Source organism: Athene cunicularia (genome assembly GCF_003259725.1).
Source record: "Athene cunicularia isolate RWA chromosome 1 unlocalized genomic scaffold, athCun1 chr1_part1, whole genome shotgun sequence".
Classification (NCBI taxonomy): domain Eukaryota; kingdom Metazoa; phylum Chordata; class Aves; order Strigiformes; family Strigidae; genus Athene; species Athene cunicularia.
Genome location: NW_020799091.1, coordinates 66,102,743 through 66,124,972, shown reverse-complemented (window position 1 = coordinate 66,124,972; position 22,230 = coordinate 66,102,743). Strand labels below are relative to the sequence as shown.

At 37.3% G+C, this 22,230-nt stretch overlaps 1 protein-coding gene across 1 annotated transcript in view; it reads left to right on the top strand.

Annotated features, from left to right (window-relative positions):
• The first annotated feature begins 3,272 nt into the window (after positions 1 to 3,272).
• NCK2 (NCK adaptor protein 2) overlaps positions 3,273 to 22,230 on the top strand; it is a 68,083-nt gene continuing 49,125 nt past the window's right edge. The window contains exons 1-2 of the mRNA XM_026855641.1: positions 3,273 to 3,542; positions 18,158 to 18,229. The gene's annotated coding sequence lies outside the window, so the exon portion shown is untranslated. The remainder of the gene's footprint in view (positions 3,543 to 18,157; positions 18,230 to 22,230) is intronic.

Below are 22,230 nucleotides of genomic sequence, written 5' to 3'. Positions count from 1 at the left end.
GCCAGCAGGAGAACCTTACTTCTTTTTCAGATTTTTAAAAAATCCGTTTGCTAATTGTTCTGTGGTTTGTTTTGGTTTTGTTTTTTTTTTTTTGAAAGTTACTTCATAATGTGGACCACTAAACTTCGTATCCAGGAATGGGAAGAATTATTTCTTCAGCTGGTTCACACTGAAATAGCCATAAAACTCTTGATCCTGATTCTCCACTGTTTTGCAGCTTGTAAATCATTTTATGCTCCAAGTGCAATGTGTTTATATAATTCTAGTATTGATGTTGATGTATTATTTCTACTTCAGTCTCACTTAAGGCAATTGTAAATAACTTTACAGAGTTGCAAAACAGTAGGGAAATGAGCCTCTACAAGCTAAGGCATCAAATTATTTTCTGGGGCAAATGAGGAGGTTCTTTGAAGCCTGATCAAAGCCCAGGCTCTCCAGTTGCACATAGTACAAAGTTGGTGGCGTTTGAGCAGAATCTGTTGGCTTCAGGAGTTTTTTTTATTGGTGCTTTATATCTCTGGAACCCATATTCAACATATTTCTGGAAATGACAAATGCACTGCCATATGGCACACCAGATTTCAAGCCGCTCTGAGGTGCATGTGTGAATTTTAGAGTGCCTGGAAGAAATGAATGAAAACCACATTCTCAATTTTATCTATTGCTGAGCTCTCTGAGCAGAGGAGGGGGAAGCTTTGAAGTAAATTCTGCTGGAGGGATTGCATGCTTATTTCTGAATTGCCATCCTAATGCAGCAAGGTGTAGATGTAATTTATGTTTCAAAATACACACTAATTTCAGCAGGACTGTCAGTTTATGTGCTACTATGTGTTGTTTGGTTGTTTGTTTTTTTTTTTCTGGGAGATGCTAAGAAATACTGAGCCTCCTTTTGCTACCGGCAACTTTGTTACTGTTTTCAATCTTTGATTTCCAACCCTTTTTGTGCCTAAACATCTCTTTCAGGCTTTAATGCCTGAACTTAATTCTTACATATTGTTGAACTGTTACTTTTATATATGCTGTGTCTCCTTAAAAGGTTCTGTATTGATTGTACTTCATGAGTAAATTTCTTAAGCTGTTGTTGGTTAGTAAAAGCTGAGGAAGCATTACTGGGGATATTTGTACCAGGGTTATTTTTAATCCTGGAGACTCTGTGAAAACTTTAAATGCAGAAAAGATGTTTGGGGAATCTTTGTCAGGTTTTGGTTAGAAAAAACCTCTCCTCCTTGCAAAAGGCAAACTATTAAGGTAGTTTCTTATTAAGATAGTTGTGTTAATGTAAATTTACACATGTAAACCTAATTCTGTGAATTTTCTTCAGAAGCAAAGATAATGAATTTTGAAGTTTTCTTTATATATAAAGTGGTGGAAAGAACTTACTTGTGAGATAGGTAATTTGAATGAGTAATATATTGCCACAGCGGTTGCTTAGCTGGTAGAATTTGTTAAAATTAATTCTGTCTTCCTGTAGCAATAAGAGGGAGTTCACAAGGGAAATCATGTTACTCCACTAAATCCCTTCCCCAAATTTTTCTTTTAAAAAGTGTTGTACCTTGATACAGTAATTGTTCATAACGTCTTGCAACCCACAGCCCTTATGCTCTTTGATTTTTATGAAACCCAAAGGCTTTTGATAAGATTGTGAGTTTCCTCCATGTTAGAACATCTCCATGGTTCATTTCATATCGTCGTGTGCCAGTTAATTGCCATTTGTGACCTTTAGTGAAAGCATGCATTGTGCACTCCAGTTGCAATAAAAATGTGATGGCAAAGAGATGGTATTCAGTGATGTAAAGCAGCAGTTTTACATGTGTTTATAATTACCAACAGTTCTGATGTTCTTAGTCACACAGCCTTCTGGTGGAAAGATGTTTTCCTTCCTCCTGGAAAATACAGATTCATTAAGCCTATGTTAATTCATAAATCAGTTTGATGAGGATGGATCTTCTGGTGAGAGTCAAGAAGCAGGAAGCTGTGGTTCTCACCAGCGACAGTCAGGAGGGCCAGGAGCTGCGCTTGGGGTCTGGCTGTTACTGCTCCAGACAACAGGACATCTTTCCACCTGGTTAGAGGTTGTGGTCAGGACTGTGAACTGGTCAAAGGGTGGGGGGGGTTCCTAATGCTGAGAGCATGTTCTTTTGTGGGCGTCAGTGGGTAACTGAAAATTCAGGGAGATTTCTAGGGAGGAAAGACTATATCCTTTCTTTCTCTCTGAATGGGCTGCTTTTCTTTTGTGAAATCCATCTTCAGATGATCTTCTTTATGAGGTGAAAGGGTTTTTTTTATAATTTAAACTTTTTTTAAAATACAGAATCTCATTTCATATCTGTACTCCACTGAAAGACTTCTGAAGTATAAAAAACCCACAACAAGAAGACGGCATTGTACTTTGCTCTTGAAATTCTGTAACACCTTATGTAGCATTAAGCATGCACTCAATGTAATGTTTATTTGTGATCAAGAATTTGACATTTCTGAAATGCAACTTCTAGTTTTTTGGTAGGAATAAAAGACATTTTAGAATCTAGCTTTACCTGTTTTACGCACAATTTTTAAGCATAGTGATCTGTGTCAGAATGTTAATACACATTTCAGATTTCCATCCATATAGAAACTGGTGTTGAAATAGTTTGAGGGGAGTATTAGTACATAGTGGATTTATTAGTTAGGCCTATTTCTTCATATCTTCATTTGAAAACTCTTCTCCCACTTTTTCTAGAAATGCTGTGTGTATTCATGTCTCGAAAGAAACTGAAAAATCACAGAACGAATATGTAGTCAGAGATTTGAAGAATCCGTGTATACTGAACCTTTTTGTCTTGTATATTTGACTTGGAATGGAATTAAAAAAAAAAATCTCTACAATTCTTCCCCTACTGAAAGACTGACTTGAATTCATTAGTATTTTATCTTTCGGGATTAGAGTTTGAGCTGTCAGTTACAAAACCTTAAGTGAAACCTGAGGTCTTTTGGTGTAATACTTGGCGTAAATGGTCTGCGTTTCCTTTATTGTTTATACATTTCCTTAAATTTATAATCTCTGAAATGTCAGAGTATCAAAAAGGATGTCTTCACCTAGGCTATTAACAGCCAACCCTTATTTTCTGTCAAATTGATCTGAATACTTTAAAAAACCCTGTTACAATTAAAGATTGTTTGTCATCAGCTTAATTAAGAAAATTAAACTCCGCACAGCTCTTCTGTGTGTATTTTTTTTTCCTGTCTGTGCAGCATATTCCTAATTGCATAAAATCTTCCTGCATCTTTTTCAGTGTTGTTCCTCTTACATTTTGGCTGCTCTTGTCCTGTTTCTTCCTTCGCTTTTGCACTGCTCAACCTTCTCATGTGAGTTATCACACCAGCCTCCCACTCTGTATTGTATGCAAGATATGGAGTCTTTACCAGCCATTTACCAAAAGACTACATCTGCTATCCAAGCTCTTGTTTTGAAGACACCAGTGAGGAGCAGTTTGGCGGATCTGTCTGCAATAAAATCAAGTCGTGATTGCGTGCCCATCCAAACTTTAATCTAGATATTGCTGGTAATGGTAATGAAGATGTGATAGCATGGTCTAGCAACCAGGATATATCCCAGGTAGATTTGTATTTTCATTTACATGTTGGTACTCATTAGAGAAGCTCTGTAGACCTACAAGCAGAACTCATGCTGCTCTTAGTTCTGCAAGTTTTCTTTGTAGCCATAGATGACTGGGGGTTTTTTTTGTTTTGTTTTGGGTTGAGTTTTCTTTGAGTGAAGAATTGTTCTGTAACATTTGGTGGTAATTAGCCTGAGTCAGGCTTTAGAGTTGTGGGAGAAATCTTGCCCTGCTGAGGATTACAGAAGTCCTGTGGTTGATTTTTGAGAACCCCACAGTCTCATTTTGTTTTTCAGTATAGGTACACAAGATACCTTCGAAGTTTGCAGATGTGTATGTATAATAGTCTGATGGCTCATTCTTTAATTTGACATTGTAAATTTGACTTGGTAACGTGTGCCGAGAACTTTTTAAAGCTAATGTTTATGTTGATTTACTCTTCTGCTTGCCAGCGTAATTCTTCAAGTAGCAGGTTCGGCAGTCCTCCTGCCTCTCAGCTCTGGGGAGAGTGCTGATAGGAAAGAGAAGTTTTTTGCCTGGGCGTATATTAAAAGGCTGGAAGAAGAAACAATACTGCCCTTCTTTGAGGTGATCCTTCCTTCAGTAATCTGAAGCTTTATTCAAACAGGAGGTGTTTTCACTCTGTGAAAGCTTTGAGTTTGGTTCTCAGACCCAATGTGCTCATTTGAAGCTCACATCAAGTTGTATTCTGCAGAAAAGAGGAGTCATGTTTCTGTGGTGAAGCCAGGCAGCTTTTTTAGGTGGCAAAGCTAAAACTGGCTTCTGAAACATAAGTTATGCAAAGTGTGTCATGTTTAACTTTAGAGTTTTTAAGTGCAACACTATCTTCTTCAAAACTTCATTACTGATCAATAATGGTCATAGAAACCCATTATAGGGAATTCTGGTGAGTGTGCGTTCTGGAGGGTTGCTGTTTTTTCCTGGCATCTGTTTCCTTTGCATCTCACAAAGTGATGTAGTAATCTGTCTCCTAAGAAAAATAAGTAGGCCTGAGTTGCTTTGTTCCATGTATATTTTGAAATGCTGAATATTGATTGATTCTCCTTGAGATCATTAATGCCCGACATCAGCAGGAAGGGTAAGGTAATTCTAGCTGAACAAGTAAGTTTGCACATGTAAAGTTACAAGTTAGTAAAATGTAATGTGAGAGTCATTTTTTGTCAAAGGAAACAATTAATGATGTACCCCATAAGGGGGCAGAACTTGTACTAGATGGTACATCATGCTTTTTGTCCTTGGTATGGTATTGCTTCACTGTGGTATGTTTATTTCTAACTGTTGGACCATCACCAGAATTCTGAATCCTGTTCTCACAGGATGTCTGTTCCTGGGCTGATTTAAATTTTTTTTTATAATTTTTTTTCTACCATATGTCAAATGTGCTAAGAACTTGAAGCTTGTTGCACTGCTTTCCTAAGGTACCTAGTGCTTCTGAAAATACAGTAGCTATAATTTAAGCACTTGATATGCTTGTAGTCTGTATTTAGGCTCTAGTTTTGAAAATTCTTGATTTTTACTGGGAACTGTTACTTTATATTTGTCAAGAAGAAAGCACTCATGGCATCTGTGATATTACTGATTTAAATGGAAGGTTGCTATAACTGAGTTTTCGAAGAAAAATTGTGTGTATGCCTTAGCATTTGACAGTGGGTTTCTGGGACTGTTACTATTACGTTTCACAGCGATAGGCTTTGTGTGTATGTGGGATGTTTGTGCTCATTTGCAGCTTGAGAGGTATAACTTCCCTAGGGCATAAGTTCTTGTTATAGGATCTGTATTTGCCATCATAGCCTACTGAAAGACTGGTAAAATACAGTGAAAGCAAATATAATTAAAATTCTGTAGAAACGAGGGAAATTGTTCTGCCTCCTTGAAAGTAAACCATTTTCAAAATCATTTAAGTATACAAGTACAACTTACTGTTTTCAGTTCTTTATTAGCTTTGAAAATTAAGATCTTAGCTTCATTTTCAGGCAAAGACATTTGTATCATGAAGCTGGCATTTCACATATTTGTAAATGAAGCTTATGTTCCTTAAGGTCTGTTGTATTGCTCAAAGTTACAGGCAGAGTTAATTCAGGGTCTGTGGTCTTTGGCTTTTGTTGTCCTCTAATGGAGCCTGCCCATAATTTTAGATAAAAGGTGAGATAAATGGCAAGGACTTAGTTTGGAGCACAAGATAGGCAAAGCAGTGGGGAAGGCATTTTAAGGAACATGCAGAAAAACCCCATGGAAATCCATTGGAAAAGACCATGTGATTGAGTAATATACATGGAAAAATGTCTCTGCCTTTTGTTCCTTTTCTAGCAAAAAGAAAAAAAAATGTTGCTGTCTTTATAATCCTCCTCACAGAGAAAGATCTGGCCCAGATCTTCCCATGCTAATTGCAGAAGTGGAGCACAAACCTTGAAAATACTTAATTACCCTCCCTTTCTCCATCAGCATCTCCTCTCTTGGTCAACCTGGAACTTACCTGTTTCTCATGGTTTTACTGACTACTGGTGGTAGGCATGTAAAGGACAAAATACAATAAAATTATAAATAAAACTGTAATGGAATGACTGAAATATTTTTAAAAGTCTGTTCTTGAAACTTTGAACCTTTCTGTCCTAGCAGCAATGTTTCTGGGGTATACCTTTGAAAGTGGGCAGCATATGTTTTCCTGGCTTTTGTTTTACAACAGCAGATCATGTGTTTAAACATCAGCGTGACATTTTGATTTCTAGTCTGCATGAGGAAGATGATTTAGTCAGGTCAGCTATAAGAAACCACTGTTCAACAAAACTCTTAGGCATCCTTCTGAGAGAGCTTTGACTGTGGTGACTGCTTACTACAAATGAGGGATTTTTTTTGTTTGTTTGTTTTCTTGGTGTTTGTTTGCATTCCCAGAAGAAAGGGCAGACCTGGACATCTATAAACAGTAGTCGCTGGGCAGTGACACAAATTTGGGAAATACTGTAATGAAAGTAGAGGGGCACATGATTATAATATACCCATAAATTTACTGGACTGAAGTGGTGAAGTATTCAGAGCTTCTGAAAGTTGTGCAGATTTACATTGCAATATTTAGAAGTTACAGTTTTTACATCCAGAAGGGATAAGAGCTTACTTAAAAACACCATCACCTTTTCAGTACCCTTCAGATTGGTGGGGTTTTGTTTTGCTCCCCCTTCCCTGCTTCCCAACTAGATGTTACTGTGTGTCAAAGGGTCCCTTACCCAGGAAATCTTGGAGGGGGGCAGGGGGGAAGAAACCACGACACCTTTGGAGTAAATGTTGAGGTGGTTTGGTAGGCTCTGCACCAGGGCAAACTTCCGTGCCACAAGCAGAAGGCTCAGGTGTTTGAGAAATATGAGGTAGCAAAGGCCAACTGGCTTCTTCAAGGAAGGGTGATACAAAGCAGTGTTTCCCAAGTCTCTATGCCTGACAGAGAAAGAGAAAATTCAAGCTACCTTCCTTGTAAATGAAATTTTATTAAGCTGTGATTGCCATCTATGTCATACTGTAAAGATGGTTGAAAAACGTGCTGATGCTCATTTTGTTCAGTTTATTGTCACACCGTATGGGATTTAAATGAGACCTAATAGAGTAGTAATTGGATTTGCAGTGCCTGTGTGACACAAAGGAGGATTCATGGTACTGTGCTTGGTGTGTTCTAGAGAGCGAATGCAAAAATGAAATCTCTTCTAATAAAAAACTAGCAACAAATGGGTTCCTTGCATGTATTCTTAATAAAAAATAAAATTTGAAGCTGAAGAATTTTGTTTTAGTATTTGCCAAAATGTTTCCAACAACCTGTTTGGCTACATGGTTCAATTGGAAGCTATTTTAAATAAACTATTTTTTCATTGTAAGGAAGTAAGAGTGAAGTATATTATTAAGAAGGTTAGTTAAAATTATTGTGTCTGATATTTTAAGTTATGCTTTAACAGTAACATGAGTTACTGACTTAAATTTGGCCCAAACTAGTAATTTGCAAAATTGCTGGCTTGCAAAGGGATCTCTGTGCATGCTTCTAAAAATTATTTTGATACTAAATTCCCTGAGTGGGTGAAGATGGTAGCTGGTCTTCATTGGCGCTGCTTTGAATTAAGGCTGTTGTGAGTTGTGGACTGCAACCCTGCATTTGTGTATTACCCATTTCTTTGAATTACTTTTTGAATTAGCTGCACACTCTAGAATTTAGCAGATTTTGACCAAAAAAGCTTTTTATTTTCAGGCTTAATGTCCCTAATGACTGTGCTCGGGAAAAAAAACAAACAACCCCACAGCAACAAAAATATCCCCACCTCTGTGTGAGTCTTGGTGTAAGAAGCATAGCCTGGAATGTGCAGTTCTAAATATAGGCCCATTCATAATGAATGCTTCACTCTCTCCTGAATTTGATATTGTGTTGATAGCAGAAGGACTCTCAATGTATGTACAGTGAGTTCTGTCCTTACTTTTAAAAGTGTTCAGTATACAGACAGATCAGGGTTAGGAACTTTGTCTAAATCAAAGTCTGCTATTTTTCATCATCATTCACTTACACTTATTTAAAGGTTTATTTATTCATAATAGACACAAAGGTTTCTCATTACTGTATATTGTACTAACCATTATATATTGCTTTAGTTGTTTGGCACGTGCAGTTTTTTCTTTGGTTTCATAGCAGTCCCTTGGATAGTTTCACTTAAAAATCAGATAAACTTACTTTTATCCATGGTTTTAAAAGCAGTTATTTTAATATGCCTGCAAAGAGAGAAAACAAAATCCTTGTATTTTTTTTTTTTCTTTGCTGAATTAAAAGGCTATTTTCCCCCCACCTTGATCGTTCTCTATTTGAATACCACAAATAAACATAATCCTGTGGCAAGGTTCAGAAAACTGAATTTGCCACATAATTAAGCAGTAACAGACACTTCCAAGACAAAAGGGAAATCAGCGGTTACAATGATTTAAGGAAAGCAGCAAGAAATCATATTCTTGAATTAAAAGCCCTGAATACCATTTGTCACTGCTGCCTAATATTTAAATGAGGGAGAATATTATTTTCTTTTATGTAAGTTTTAGATAAATTTAGTTCATGCTTCTGGGAAGTTGGCACATTCTACTACTGCTGTTAGTATTTTGTTGGGAAAAAGAAGTTTTGGAAAAGCCAAAGTGGTAGTGAAGGATGTAGAGGTTAGCAGAAATCTTTTTAATTACTGGAGTCAATACATGTTTTTTTCGAAGTGAACCTGGAAGCTATTATCTTGGGGGACAAATTTGGACAAGGTAATTGGCTTTGACCTTTTGCCAGATGTCTAACAGTTCTTTTTTCCCTTCTCCCTTGTGTCCAGATAAATGTCATGCCTTGAGGTTTTTGTTCCGTTGTTCTGGTTTCAAGTGTGGAGCTGCTTATGTAGCTAATCTGTGCTTAAAATTATTTCCACTTCTAACCCCAGTAGGACTCTCTTTTGGGGTATTCAGACAGAATTGACATAATTGGATTTCTGCCCAGATACTGTATTTAGATAGGTTTGGAGATGTCATTAATTTGACAGCTGCCATAGGAAATCTTTGTTTTGACTATTGTTACAGGGCCTGCAATGTTTCTATTACATTTTCATTTGTAGTCTGCCACTGAATTGGTGTGATTAAAAGGAGTAGAATAAGACACCATCACTTGTGTACAAGACATGAAAGGGAGAAAATCAGTGCTGAAAACCTCAGAAGGTAGGCTGTTGCCAAATTTTATTTGGGTATTACGAGATTTTGTAATATCTAGTTATCTTTCAAACAGCAATAATAGCAGCGCCTGCGGCTAGGGCTGCTGTATGCTGTGATGGAACCAAAGCTGTGTTAACATTTCTTTTCTTGTTGACCTAATGCAGAGTTTCTGGGGCAGTTCAGGCAAAAACTGCTTCAGCAGTTTCTGATGATTGACTTGGAAGAAAAAGCAGGTGTTTGGGGGGACTGTGTTTTTAGGAAGTAGTGATCCTAATGACTCAGACATTGGTTCCTTTCAGTGGATCTGAGGATCCTAGCAGTTTTGTTTTGACCTGCACGGTGAAGGTGCTGAGTCCGGGGACTGCCATGCTTCCATGTCCAGAGAGAATTGTCATGGTACTGCACACCACTGACTAGCATGTACCACCAAGTCATGTAGGAACCAAAGCCACTTCTACATTCCAAGTGTTTGTCTTCTGCTTACCCTTGGCTCTTAGTTGTGAACCCCTCTAGTTATGGTAGTTTTGTACGTGAACCATATGAAGTTTGTTGTTTTTCTTGAGTTGGGTCATCAGGGGAAACTCAAAAACTTTAAATCTGGAATGCCAGTTTTTACCAGTCTGATAGACAGATATATTGGGAAAAAAAAGTCTTGCCTCTACCAGGGAAGATAATTATCATCAGTGCATTACTGAATTCTAACCCCTGGGTACTATTTGAGCATATTCTAGTTTCAGTAAGGGATTTTGTGTTGTGGTCTTTGTTTTTTCTCCCCTTCCTCAATTTTACTAATGGGTTCCAGTTTAATGTCTGTTTATGTAAATTCTGGAGCCCTGTCCTTTTCAACATTGTAAATGAATTACTGAGTTTGAGTAAACAATAGATCTTTCTAGTCTTTCTGGTGGTGATGGTAGAGAGCGATTTCTTCAACTTGCTCCCTCAGCTGAAGTAATTATAGATTTCTTTCTGCCATCACTTCAAAGTGAAACAGCTCTCGTTTATGCTGACAGCACTTCAGATACAGTTTGCCTGAACAGAATAGGACAGAGCTTTCATACTCTTCAGAAAAAGATACTCTACTTGGACAGTAATACCTTCAGCATCGTTGTATACCTGGTGGCTGTGCTGCACCTGGCGGAAGGGTAAAACCCAGACACCCTCAGCAAACAGGCTTAGGTGCAGGGAGTGGTGGCTGCAGCTGTTGGCACTGTCAGCTTTTACAGCAGTTGGGGAGTACCCAGACCAGGCCTTGTGCTATCAGCATAGCATATCAAGTTGTCACTTTGCAGTTTGAGAGTTACCAAGAAGTTTCTGACAATGTTTTCCTTGATGTCAGTCAGGATCCGTTCTGTGCATTTCATCCAATTCCCTGTATCTGCCTAGTGGTTTCAGAGACAACCACTGACCTCTTTAACATCACCTTATCCGTATATTTTAGCACTGAAACAGTAGTGGCACTACTACTTCAAATTCAGACAGTGCTATGTTGAACGTACACATAGGAAAGATTTTCTTTGGACTAGGAAAGAATGAATAATTTTCCAGAACAGGAGCTCTAGTAAGGGTTGCAGTCAGCCTTTAACTGAATTGCCAGTGACCCAAGTCTGCCTTACTTGACTCTACTGTATCAGTGATCTGTAGTCTCTCTGGAGCCCCCATTACAGTACATTTTCTCTCACATGTCACCCCAAAGCAAAGCTTCTCTAACTGTGTAGATGTGAGATTTATTTGCTTATTTTAAACATTTGTCTCCTTAGCCAAGAGTGGTAACTGGGTGTCTCTGCTTAGTGTTTCTCTGATAGCTAGTTAGCGTTTTATCCTTCTGTGGTAGGTAATGCATCGGAATCTGTGGTTTTCACTTCTCTAAAAGGCATCTGTGAATGCCTTTTTCCAGTGGAGGTGTGCATTTTCATAATTTGCATGTGCAGATTACTAGATTACTGTAAAGAGTATATTAATATATGTTGTTTGTAGTCATCTTTCACAGCCCTGAAATCCCCAATAGAAATAAAAGCTATGACTCAAGTAAAGGGGCTTGGAAGAACTGGTATGATTTGGTGGGTCGTATATGTCTTTATGTAAAACTTTTTATGGCAAAGATGCAATAGGAAGAACAGATTTATAAAGGAGCTTCTTGGGCTGATGAGTTGTTAACCACTTAGGTCCTCAAAGATTTTGAGCTGATTTTACTTAATGGAAAAGACTGTCATTGTGTAGTATTTTGTTGTTTGTTTTTTTTTTTAATTATTAAAAGTATCACTCAGAAAAAGGCTGAGGTTCCACTGGAACAAATTGTAAAACTATATGTACAAAATACCGCTTTGTGAAGTGCTAAAAAAAGTTATCTATAAATGCTAAAATGTTTCTAAAAATCAGATCAGTAATTTGAATAATAAGGTATCCTGGTAAGGAAACCAAAATAATTACCCTGTGTTCAAACCATGGCCTGAGAAGCTTGCTTAGTTAAGCCCTACATAAGGTTGAAGTCCAATCCTTTCATTTCCTTAAAGATACTGTGAGACAAAGTTTAAGAACAGCCTTGGTAGGTATAGTTCTGTTTCTGCTTACCTGTCTGCAATTATAATTGGTTATTCAGGTCTTTCAGCATATATTTGTAAGGGTTCTTGACGTACTTAGAGCTGTCCTAAGCATAAATCAAGACCTTTGTTGCTTCCTCTGTGTGGGCTTTAGGGATATTTATATATGTGTCAATGTAGCCAGGTAATAAATGCTTAAATATGTAGAACTAGAAAAGTTGTGAGTTCCTATTGTAAATATAATAGAAAAGAGAAAATAGGACAGTTGAGATAAAATGGAGTTTGAATACTTCACCTTTCACAAATTGCTTTTGAATAAGGAATGCTTAAAAAACCTGGGGATATTTTGGTGGCATTGGTACCTTTGTTGTGTGCTTCCTTCAGCTTGCAGAGAGTGATCGACTTGGCTTGTATTTATTTTAATGCTCAATTATTAGTCTGAAAAAGAGGTGTTTGGGAATTTTCTTTGGTTGTGGGGTTTTTTGTTTTTGAGACTGCAATATTACATGTCCTCACAGAATTCGTAGCCTTGTTGCTGGGGGAGGCTTCCTGGCCTCCCATTCATGATTTCTCTACTCTGCTTTATGGGTGTTTTCTTCTTCTTATGCAGGGACTGCCCTGGAAGTTTGAAGCTCAGCATAATAACATTTGAATTAGGTCAATATTAGTAAGTATGAAGATGGAAAATTCTGCTTAATACAGGAATTAAAAAATTTGCATATTACAGTGAGTTTAGGTAGTAATTTGGTATCAGTATGAGGGTTTTTAGTAGCTCAGACTTTTGGGGGAAACTTCTAGCTGAGAGACTGTAAGAAGCATGTAATTCCTCTTAATAGAACAGTGTGAATCTGTACAATATATACTGTAGAATTCTTAGCAGATGCAGTCACTGCCAGCTGTAACCCTCCTAATTTCTTTCCAAATTAAAAAGATGCTATTCATGCATGTATTTAGATTGCAGCTACAGAGGAAGCTAGTAATGGAAGTTGGTTTTTGAAATACAGTATTTATTTTAAACACATATTATTTAGATGATCAGCTACTTGCATTTCATGAGTAGATTGGGAGTTGGTGGTTGTGCAAAATTTTCTGTTTTTTTTTTTAAACATATCATGTATACACCAGAGTCTGCGGAGGATATGCATTTGACTGCAGGAGTTAAATAAGAATATAGGTCAGTGTAGCCTCTTTGATTGCATGTGGTTAAAGTGTGAGCCATTGCATGCTTTCTCTAGCTTCATTCCTATCCCTACCCCCCCAAGTATATGTTTATTAAAAAAAAAAAAATAGAGTGACCAATGATAGATGTCTAATCGCTTCTTTCATACAGACAGCATGGTTGGGAGGTGTACTACAGCTATTGCATGCCAGATAGGAGCACAGAGAAAAGATACAAAACCTCCTGCTTGTGCACGGTTCAGAAGAGACCTAAATTTTTTAGGGTTAGCCCTTATAGCCTCTGGAGATGACTCCAAACCTGGACTGCTTAAAAAGCCTATTTAAACTCAGAAGTTTGTCTTTACTACAAGGGCTAGTCTCATTTTCACAGCTGGCATACAGGCTTTAATTTTTTCCATGGTTTTAAGTATCTGGCAGTCTTTTCTGCATGCAAGGCAGTGAACCTGTTCTTGTGCCCATTTCACTTGTTTCCTTGTCATTAAGGAACCACAATCTTAAGAGAAGGAAAGCTTAGTTCTGTACAGTAGATAGCATGAAAGAATTTTTGTTTGTTTGTTTTCAGAATGTTACACATATTGTAATGCAACATTGCAATTTCCTGCCTTTTTGAAACCTTAAGTACAATTGAATCCAGCCTTGCTTTCTGTTTTCTCCCTTTGTTTCATACTTAGCTTCAAAATGTAGTATTCAATGAATGCCTTATCAGAGTTAAAGAATAGTTGTGTATTTTAACATTGCTATTTTTTAGCTTTAGAAGAAGGTAATATTGAGTGGGTTTTGTGAGGATGTGTATGACTAGGAGGTTAAAATACTAAGCATATACTAGAATCTTGAATAAACTTGGTGGGTTTCTTTTCCTTTTAAGCAAATTCAGGCATCGAGCTTTTGAGTATTTAGGCTGATCTGTCTGCTGCTTTGTGGGACTAGGTTGTGCTTTCTCAATTGCCTGCATAGTTAAAATATTTTGAACATAGCCTATTTTGATGTAACTTCATTTGAAATAGCTGCCTAATGGAGAAATCTTAATGGAATACTTTAATAGCCCAAAGTGGTTACCTGCAATTGCTCCAGCGTATTTCAGTCAATTACAAAGGAAGGCAATATTTAATGTTGGAGTGTAGCTAGATGGTGTAATGAACTGGCAGATTGCCAGCTTGATCTTCACAGGAGAATTTGTATTAATGTGATGCTTTTCATTTGTTCTCCAGAAGGTCACCAGTAATATGTCAATCGTTGAATTCCATTCTAGTTATCAGAGTCACTTGAATGCCTTACCACTGGAGTTAAAATTCCCACTCTGTGCAGTACAGGTTTATGGTCAGGTCATTCTTGTGTATTAGCATATTAAGTACCAAAGAGATTATTTTAGCTATTTCACGTCAGAATTTAAATAGGAAGTTGGGTATTGGGAAGAGAGCCTGAGAGAATTATCATTGAAATAGTTGTAAGTCTGTATCTGGCTTTTAGCCATGGGGATAAAGAAAATGGGGCACATTAAAGCTATTAGTGAAAGGAAAGGTGTTTAATAACTCTGAATGTTACTTGTAGTATAATCATTACAAGAGCACTATTTTTTTCTTAAGGTTGTAATCTTTAAAGATTACAAAGTTAAATATAAGGTGCTTCTTATATTGGAAGTTACTGATATTTGTCTTCTGGTGCTTGTTTGCAAGCATCAAGTTTAAACTTTTATTTCTGACTATTTAAAAGTGCTGTTAACTGTGGGACATGTATAGTCCTTGTGTTTGGAAGACCTTGGTCTAGAAAACAAAAGTGATTGATGTTGCTGCTCAAGCATAGACAGATTTGTCTTTCTACCGTGCACGTTTGTAATCACGTGTTCATCCATTTCCTGTACTCTGCCATTCCTACTCCTTGTTGTTGTCTTCTGTTCCTCTGCTCTGGGCCTCATAGTAAGTGTAGGATATGAAGGCAGTCACGAGCAGTAAGGAACCATGGCATTTTGCTTGCAGTAGGGCTGACGTTACAGCAGTGGTATTGGTGGTAGGACTGAGACAAATGGATGTCTCACTAGGTGATACAGAAATGTTGGGCACTGGTGATACCACGGGACACAACTGCCTGCCTCTGTGCCTCCGTTTGCCTCACTGTCTTTAACAAAAGTTGTTGACTTCATCCCCCAGGTTTTCTAGTGTTGTGCCAGTTTGTTGTTTGAGTGGACAGTAAGCATTTGCCGTGTGTACTATAAGGCTTTTGCAGGTTGATGGAGATTATTTTGTACTCTCAAAGCTTTAACTATTCATTCCCCCAGCCTGACTTTGCTATCACAGTTGTCTAGAGTCCTGGCTGGCAGGACACAGCAAGCAGAATCAGAAAAACCCATGTGCAGTGCAAACCCCCTGCCTGGGGGCAGGTAGTCCCAAACCCTAACCACTGTTTCCATTCACTGCTCTTTGAGAAGAAAGAACTTGAACTTCTACAACGTAAAGATTGTTTCAAGGAACATATTTAAAGTATAAGCGAATGATTTGTGGTTTGACTCACTGTCCAAGTCACTGCGTTGCAGGCAAAGCTTTGGGCTGCAGAGGTGTGTGATGGGAAATTGGTTACTCTTCTGGGGAACTGACTCTTAGTGTGACTTGTAGCAGAAAACTTCCTCTGGCTCTGCCATAGCAAAGTGAAGATTTTTACCAGGAGAAAACCAGAAAAAGTGTTCTCAGTGCTGTGGATTTGAGCCAGAGAACAGAGACTAGTCTGCGTCTTGTGCTCACGTGTCTGTTAGATTAATAAGAGTTTTATTTCAAAGTGTTGGTAGGAATGAGGTTTTGTCCTGCCTGTTCTTTCTTTGCACTGTCACTGTTAACATTCTTGGCTACTTTTAATTGTGCTGTGAAAATAGAACCATTCTTGCTGTATAGCAGGAACTCAGTATTGTTACACTGAGATAAATGCATGACTCATGAGTTTAGATGGAATTTGGACTCTTTATTTTCCCTTACTGTACTTCCCTTTCCAGTTGACAAATAAATATGTTAGTTTTTCAGGTACTGATGATTAACAGTACTGATTTTTAGCTCACTTTAAAATTCAAGTTTTATATGCAACTGTGCATTTGTGGACGTGGAAGCAATAAGAGACAGGTATTGGGTTTTTCTTTAAGGAACAAAACAAAACAAAAAACCTGCACCAAGCTTCTGATTTTGTTACTTCAGTGGTGGATGGTAATGGACAATATATGACTTGTGAGATAGGAAGGGGAAAGATAGTGCTGTTCAGATCTTGTTAAAAAAATGAAGTGACTTTTATTTTCTCAGTTTTTCCCCCTGAATATTAAAAATATTCTTGCATTATTGACAGGAGAAAAACATGTGCTACAACACATTCAGACAGCAGGAAAATAGATCTGCCCTGCCTCATGGTTTTACTGTTGCTTCATTTATTGAAGTATCTACCACTTACTTGATACCTGTCCTACAATTTCAAATACAGAGCAGCTTTCAGTGAGGCACAGTTAAGATCTGTAACTGGCTAGGAAAATTGATACAGCAAGGTGTGGTTGCCATGGTCTGTGTCTGCAGAAAGCTCAAAACCCTGTTGGGGTGGTGGGGCAGCAGATGTTCCAGTCAGCACCCTGGCAGAGAAGGGGGTAGTCACCCTCCAGTCTCGTCTGCTCTCTGCTGTCACAGGCATATCTTCATCCAGGCACTGAACTGGATCAGGAGGTTCTTCTGTTTGAATAATACTTCCTCATGATTTGCTCTTCTCCATTTTTTTTTTCCTTGTGTATTTTTCAGGAGGTGTAGTAATGCTCTGGCTCCCCTTGCAGCTGTTGGGGAGCTGAGGGACAGGGACTCTCTCACATTTTTACCCCTTAGCAATATGTTTGTCAAACTGTGATTTTTAGTAGCTTAATTACCCCACTTACTAGTGGGTAGGATGCTAAATCTCACTTTTAAACATCTGTGTAAGGTATTAATTTATAATACCTTTGTCAACGCTTTTTTTTCCCCCCTCTTTATTATGATGCACGGGATCACTGGATGAATTTCTCTTTTTAATTTCTTCATAGGATGCCTTTGTAGAGTGACAACTGGTTGGAATCTGTTTGGAGAAGACTTAGAACAAGTTGTGCAAGGTTGAGTAGGACTTAATATCATCCTTATGAGCTAGGAGCTGCAGCACAGGAAGATGCTCAGAATTTTTTCCTTTTCTTTGGATTGGATCTTGATGGGTTTGCACTGCCTGAATTTGGCATACATCCTGTGGAGTTAGAAGCCTCATTACAAAACAGAAACAAATGTTTCAGTACTTCGAAGTCTCTTCTGAAAGGTTACTCTTGTGGCTAGAAATACTTAAAGACAACAATGGAGGCGGGGAGGGACCTCTGGAAGCTCTGGTGCCATCCATCTCCTGGCAGACTAAGGCCGCAGCTGGGTCATGTCCAGGGCAATTAGAGACTTCCCCAGGAAGAAGGTCCAGCACTCTTGAGGGAGCGTGTGGCTGTGCTTATCCACCCTCATGACTTCTTTATGTCCAGCCAGAATTTCCCATAATGGAGTTCTCCAGCCCTGTGGCCAGCTCTGTGAGATCTCATTCTTGTTGTGTCGGTATATCCTGTGCCACAGGGCCCCAAACCAAGGGCCATGGTAATCCAGTGGGATTACACATCCAAATGTGTGTGAGTGCATCCTGGGTGGAAATAGTCATGTCCCACAAAACTACTGGCTGTGATTTTGCTGATGTACCTCAGTTTTCCATGTGTAACAGTGTTTCCCTTTTCTTAGGAAGTACAGGCAATTTAAACTGGCTAATATAAAACTGAAGGCAGTAGTAAATAATGATGCTTTTAAAAATGTAATCTTTATAAAACTGATCTTAATTTTTAATTCCATTTCTTGACTGATTTTTCTCTATTGTGATGGCTGGGTTTGTAGTTGCTTTCTTTCCTAGATGGTTTGGATTGTCTGTGGTTCAATTGACCTTGTATTCATCAAGAAAGGTTAAATAAGACAGAGACTCTATTCAGGCTAAACAGATGGATGAAGTTAGAGCCATTCTGCCTGCTCTTCAGCATGTCTTAGGATATTTTGATAGTATGAAAAGTAAATTAACTAGCTGAAGGTCTTGTAAGTTTAATGCTGAAGCTAAAATACGTGTTGTTTTTCATTTCAGATAGCGGTGTACCTAACTTTGTTGGAGAGTCCTGCCTTTCACTGCCTGGATCCTTTTAACAGTGTGCCAAAGGTGAGTGGTTCAAGTTCAGTGGTTATTTTTGTAACTAAAGATAGAGTGAACTGGATGTATTGCTTGGGTTTTCCTTTTATGTAGTGTAGTACTTCTGATTTTTATTTTTTTTAACTGCTAGATTGATGATTAAATAGCAAGTCTTTTTCCTTAAGTGATCTGAGACAAATCCATTTTAGCTCTTCCTTTCCAAGAAGAGACAAGAAAAAAGGATAGACTCAGACTATTAATTAACCATTAGATATTGCTACCGATGTTTTTTAGCTCCTGCTTCACGTTACCTACTGCTTTGACTTGGTACGTTTTTCCCCGAAGGTGCTGTAGGCAGGATGTGGTGGTATGGGAGATACGGAGAAGTAGTGGCCATCCATAGCCTGTGGTGAAGCAGACTTAATACTGTTCTTTGAATTCTAAAAACGAAGTGCTAGCTTGCAAATTATTGAGAGGAAAGAAGGTTTGTGGGTTTTTTGTGAGAGTAGAACAGAATTGCATTCCATATATATGGAGTATCTTCCTGGGCTGGTTTTGAAGACCTGAAGTAACCTAATGAAGCTGATGTTTTCCACAGGATTAATTTTGTAGTGGTAGAGTCTGGCTTTCTTCTTTCTGTTAATTCATGCACCCTGTTGTCTGTTTCTAGTAACTATAGTTGATCTCTGTGGCATAGTAGAGATTACCAACAGAAACCTTTAGTAAAATGAAACTTCTTTACAACTGTACTGAAGAATAAAAGCAGAAAAGCAGAACACAATGAACTTTCAGCGTTGTAGTGGCTGCAGCATGGAGCAGAAAACTAGAAATGTTAGTTTCATTATTTTACTAGGTCAATTTATTATTTCTTACTCATTCTCTGTTTCTAAAATAAAAATAATGCTGCCTTCTTCAGAACAAGGTTATGAAGGCTAATTATTGACATTTTGGAACCTTCAGATTGACAGCAGTGTATGAAGTCCCTGTGTGCCTTGATATTTGTTGTGAGTTCTGTTAAATACTTGTTCAGTGAAGTGTTATCAGATATTGAAATTAGACTTAATTTATTTAATAAAGTGCAGGTGAACCAGTTAGAATTAAAAATGCAATCCAGTCTTAAGTATAACATCTACATCTGTTTTTGCAAATGTTTGTTTCCTTCAGACTGAGAAGGAAATTCTGCAGATGAAATTCTGAAAAAACTCTTGAGATGCCGCAATTGGCTTCTGAACTACATGTTCAAATTATCCGAAAAATTTAAAGACATGAAAAATGTCTTTAAATGGACAGATTTATAACCCCAGACTTTCCAACTGATCAGAATATAGCCTTGAACATTTTGTATTTGTTTTTAAAGACTAATAGTGAGAAATATTTTTTTTCTTTAGTAATTTTTCTGGAGTAGAAACTCTGGTAAAGTTTTCTTTATACTTTTTGTATGTCGTGTTGGTAGCAAAATTATAATATTATTGAAAGGGCCATTGATGTAAAACCAGAACAAATAAACAGTCCTAAATCCAGTGATTCATCAAACTATAGACTTAATCATAGTAAAATTATTCTAATATTTCTGCTAAAATTTCTACTCAAAATTAATCTTGTATTGTACTAACTATAGCCCAAATTTTGTATTTATCTTTGGAATCTCTCTCTTGTCCTTTTTTATAATAGTTTTCAGTTAAATATTCAATGATTTTTTTTTTTTTTTTTAAATCCACTGCTTTGTTAAAGGAAATGGGTATTTGGAGTCATCTTTATTAGTTGAATTTATTTCTGTGGTATTTGGTTTGTTGAATAATTTTTTCTTCTACTCTTTAAAACAAGAAGAGGGGAGGGGTACCAAACATAACCAAAGTGAATGTGTTTACAGCAGGTGAAGGTTTATATATACTTCCCAAAAAGGCAATAAATACATAATAGTTCACTGAAAGGAGGAGGGAACTGTTTGGACAACTCAGTTGGCAGGGTTGGGTGTAGGGGTGTGACTTGTGGTTTGGTTGTTGGGTTTTTTTCTTTTTTTAAAGTATGGATACCCAGAATACTTTCTGTGTCCAATTAGAGGACACAATTTTTGCAATAAAATGAAATCTAACTTCTGTATTAATGTTTTGTGTCTTTTTCTATGTGTGCATGTTTCTGTTAAGAGACTATATAGTTTGGTAAAGATGTGATTCTGCAAAACATGGAGCATTCGAATGCCTTTTCTGAAAGGAAATGAATGCAAACATGTAGGTTCAGCACAGTCTGCACTTGAAAAGCTTTGTTGAACCAGAACATAGCAAACCTTTCACCCTTTGAAGAGGAAATGCAATTGACAACAAAGTAAATATTCACAAATTACACTCAAAATGTTTTTAGACTTCACCGAAGTGTGGAAAATAATGTGTCCTCATAGGATTTTTTTTGAGTCAGAACTACAGTGTAATTAGTATGTGGCTGTCAAGACCTGCCAGCTCATCTTTTATCTAGCTGGGCAAGCTGGCTTTTTCAGTTGGTTATTTTTGGGTTTTTCTCTCTCTCTTTTTTTTTTTTTTTAAGAAAGAGAAGTACATGAAAAGCACCCCTTTAAAAAAATAAATACATCTGTCATTTCTGCAGTTAAATTAACATGAAGTTGCAGGTGAATAATGTTCTGGCCATTTATTGCAGTTATTCAGTCGTTATAAATCTGAAACTATCTGAAAAGCATTTAACTTATTTTAGAACATCATATTGTATATAGTGTTATTTTGTACTTCTGAACTTTATGGAATGTACAGTCCGATTCTTCAGGCATACCTCTTTATGCAGGAGGGAGATTGAGCTCAGAAGCAAACAGGTACAAGCAAAAATTATCAGTGCATTAGTACTCAGCAGATTTGCCAAGCTGTGATCAGATGTTGTGGTACTGTAGCCACTGACATTTGGTGAAAAGTCTAGACTGTGAAGGTACTCAAGAACAACCATGACACAAATGTGCTCCTCATCTGTGAGACTGGGGACCTGCTCACAGCTTCTGAAAGACTGAACCTCCTCGTTTAAAGAGGAAAAAGCACCACAGACATTCAACTTCATGGAACTGTCTATGATGCTGTATCAGAAGACGGTGTTTTTCTGTGGATCAGCATGTTTATAGTTGTTTTTTGAGGAGTTTAAACCTAAGGAAAACAATACCTATTCTTAGCATTTCATATGAGTTAGTTATGGGAAATTTTGATTCTGACAGTAATTTAGAGAATGAAATGTAGGTATTGAGTGGATGTCTGGATTCCTTTTCCTTAAAAAAAAAAAAAAAAAAAAATATCCTGTGATTATGTCAATTTTCCCAGGTACCTAAATTGTTGATTTTAAGCCTTTGAAATGCAACTTTAGCATTACTTAAATATATAATATTTACAGACATTTCTAATAATAAATGAATTTATAGAATTCTGCCTGTTAGGTTATGCTAGTGTCATAATACTTTCTAACCTATAATTGTGGACAGGAAGGAAGAACACTTTTTTCCCACTATGGCATCCCCATAACTGCAGATATAACCCCCAAATAAATTGATCTTCCCTGTATTAGGTAATTTTAGTACTTTTTTTTTTTCAACATTTTCGCTCTGTAGTAATTATAGTTTTTTGGCATGAAAATACAGGAATGCCTTTATTTACTAATAATATCCGATTATTAAGAATCACTGGTCTATAATTGTTTTCCAGATTTGATAGCTTTGGATGGAACTCAGGTTTGTAGATGTCTGTGGTACCTGTTATGGCCCACAAATGGCCTTTGCAGTATATTTTCACTGCAATCCATATGGATTCTTCATCAGAGAACACTGTACAGGTTTCATCACATGAAAATTCAGTTTAGTAAAAATAAAACTATGACCACATTTTTCTTGGTGGAAGTAGTTTTGTGGTTTGATAGCCAGTATGGACTTCAGCTGTCTTATCCAGCATGTCAGTTTTTCTGAGCCAAAAAAAGCTTTGCCTGCTGAAAAGAATCTATCATATTGCTCATGAATATAGCTATGGGTTAGATTATATATATACTGTCTCTTA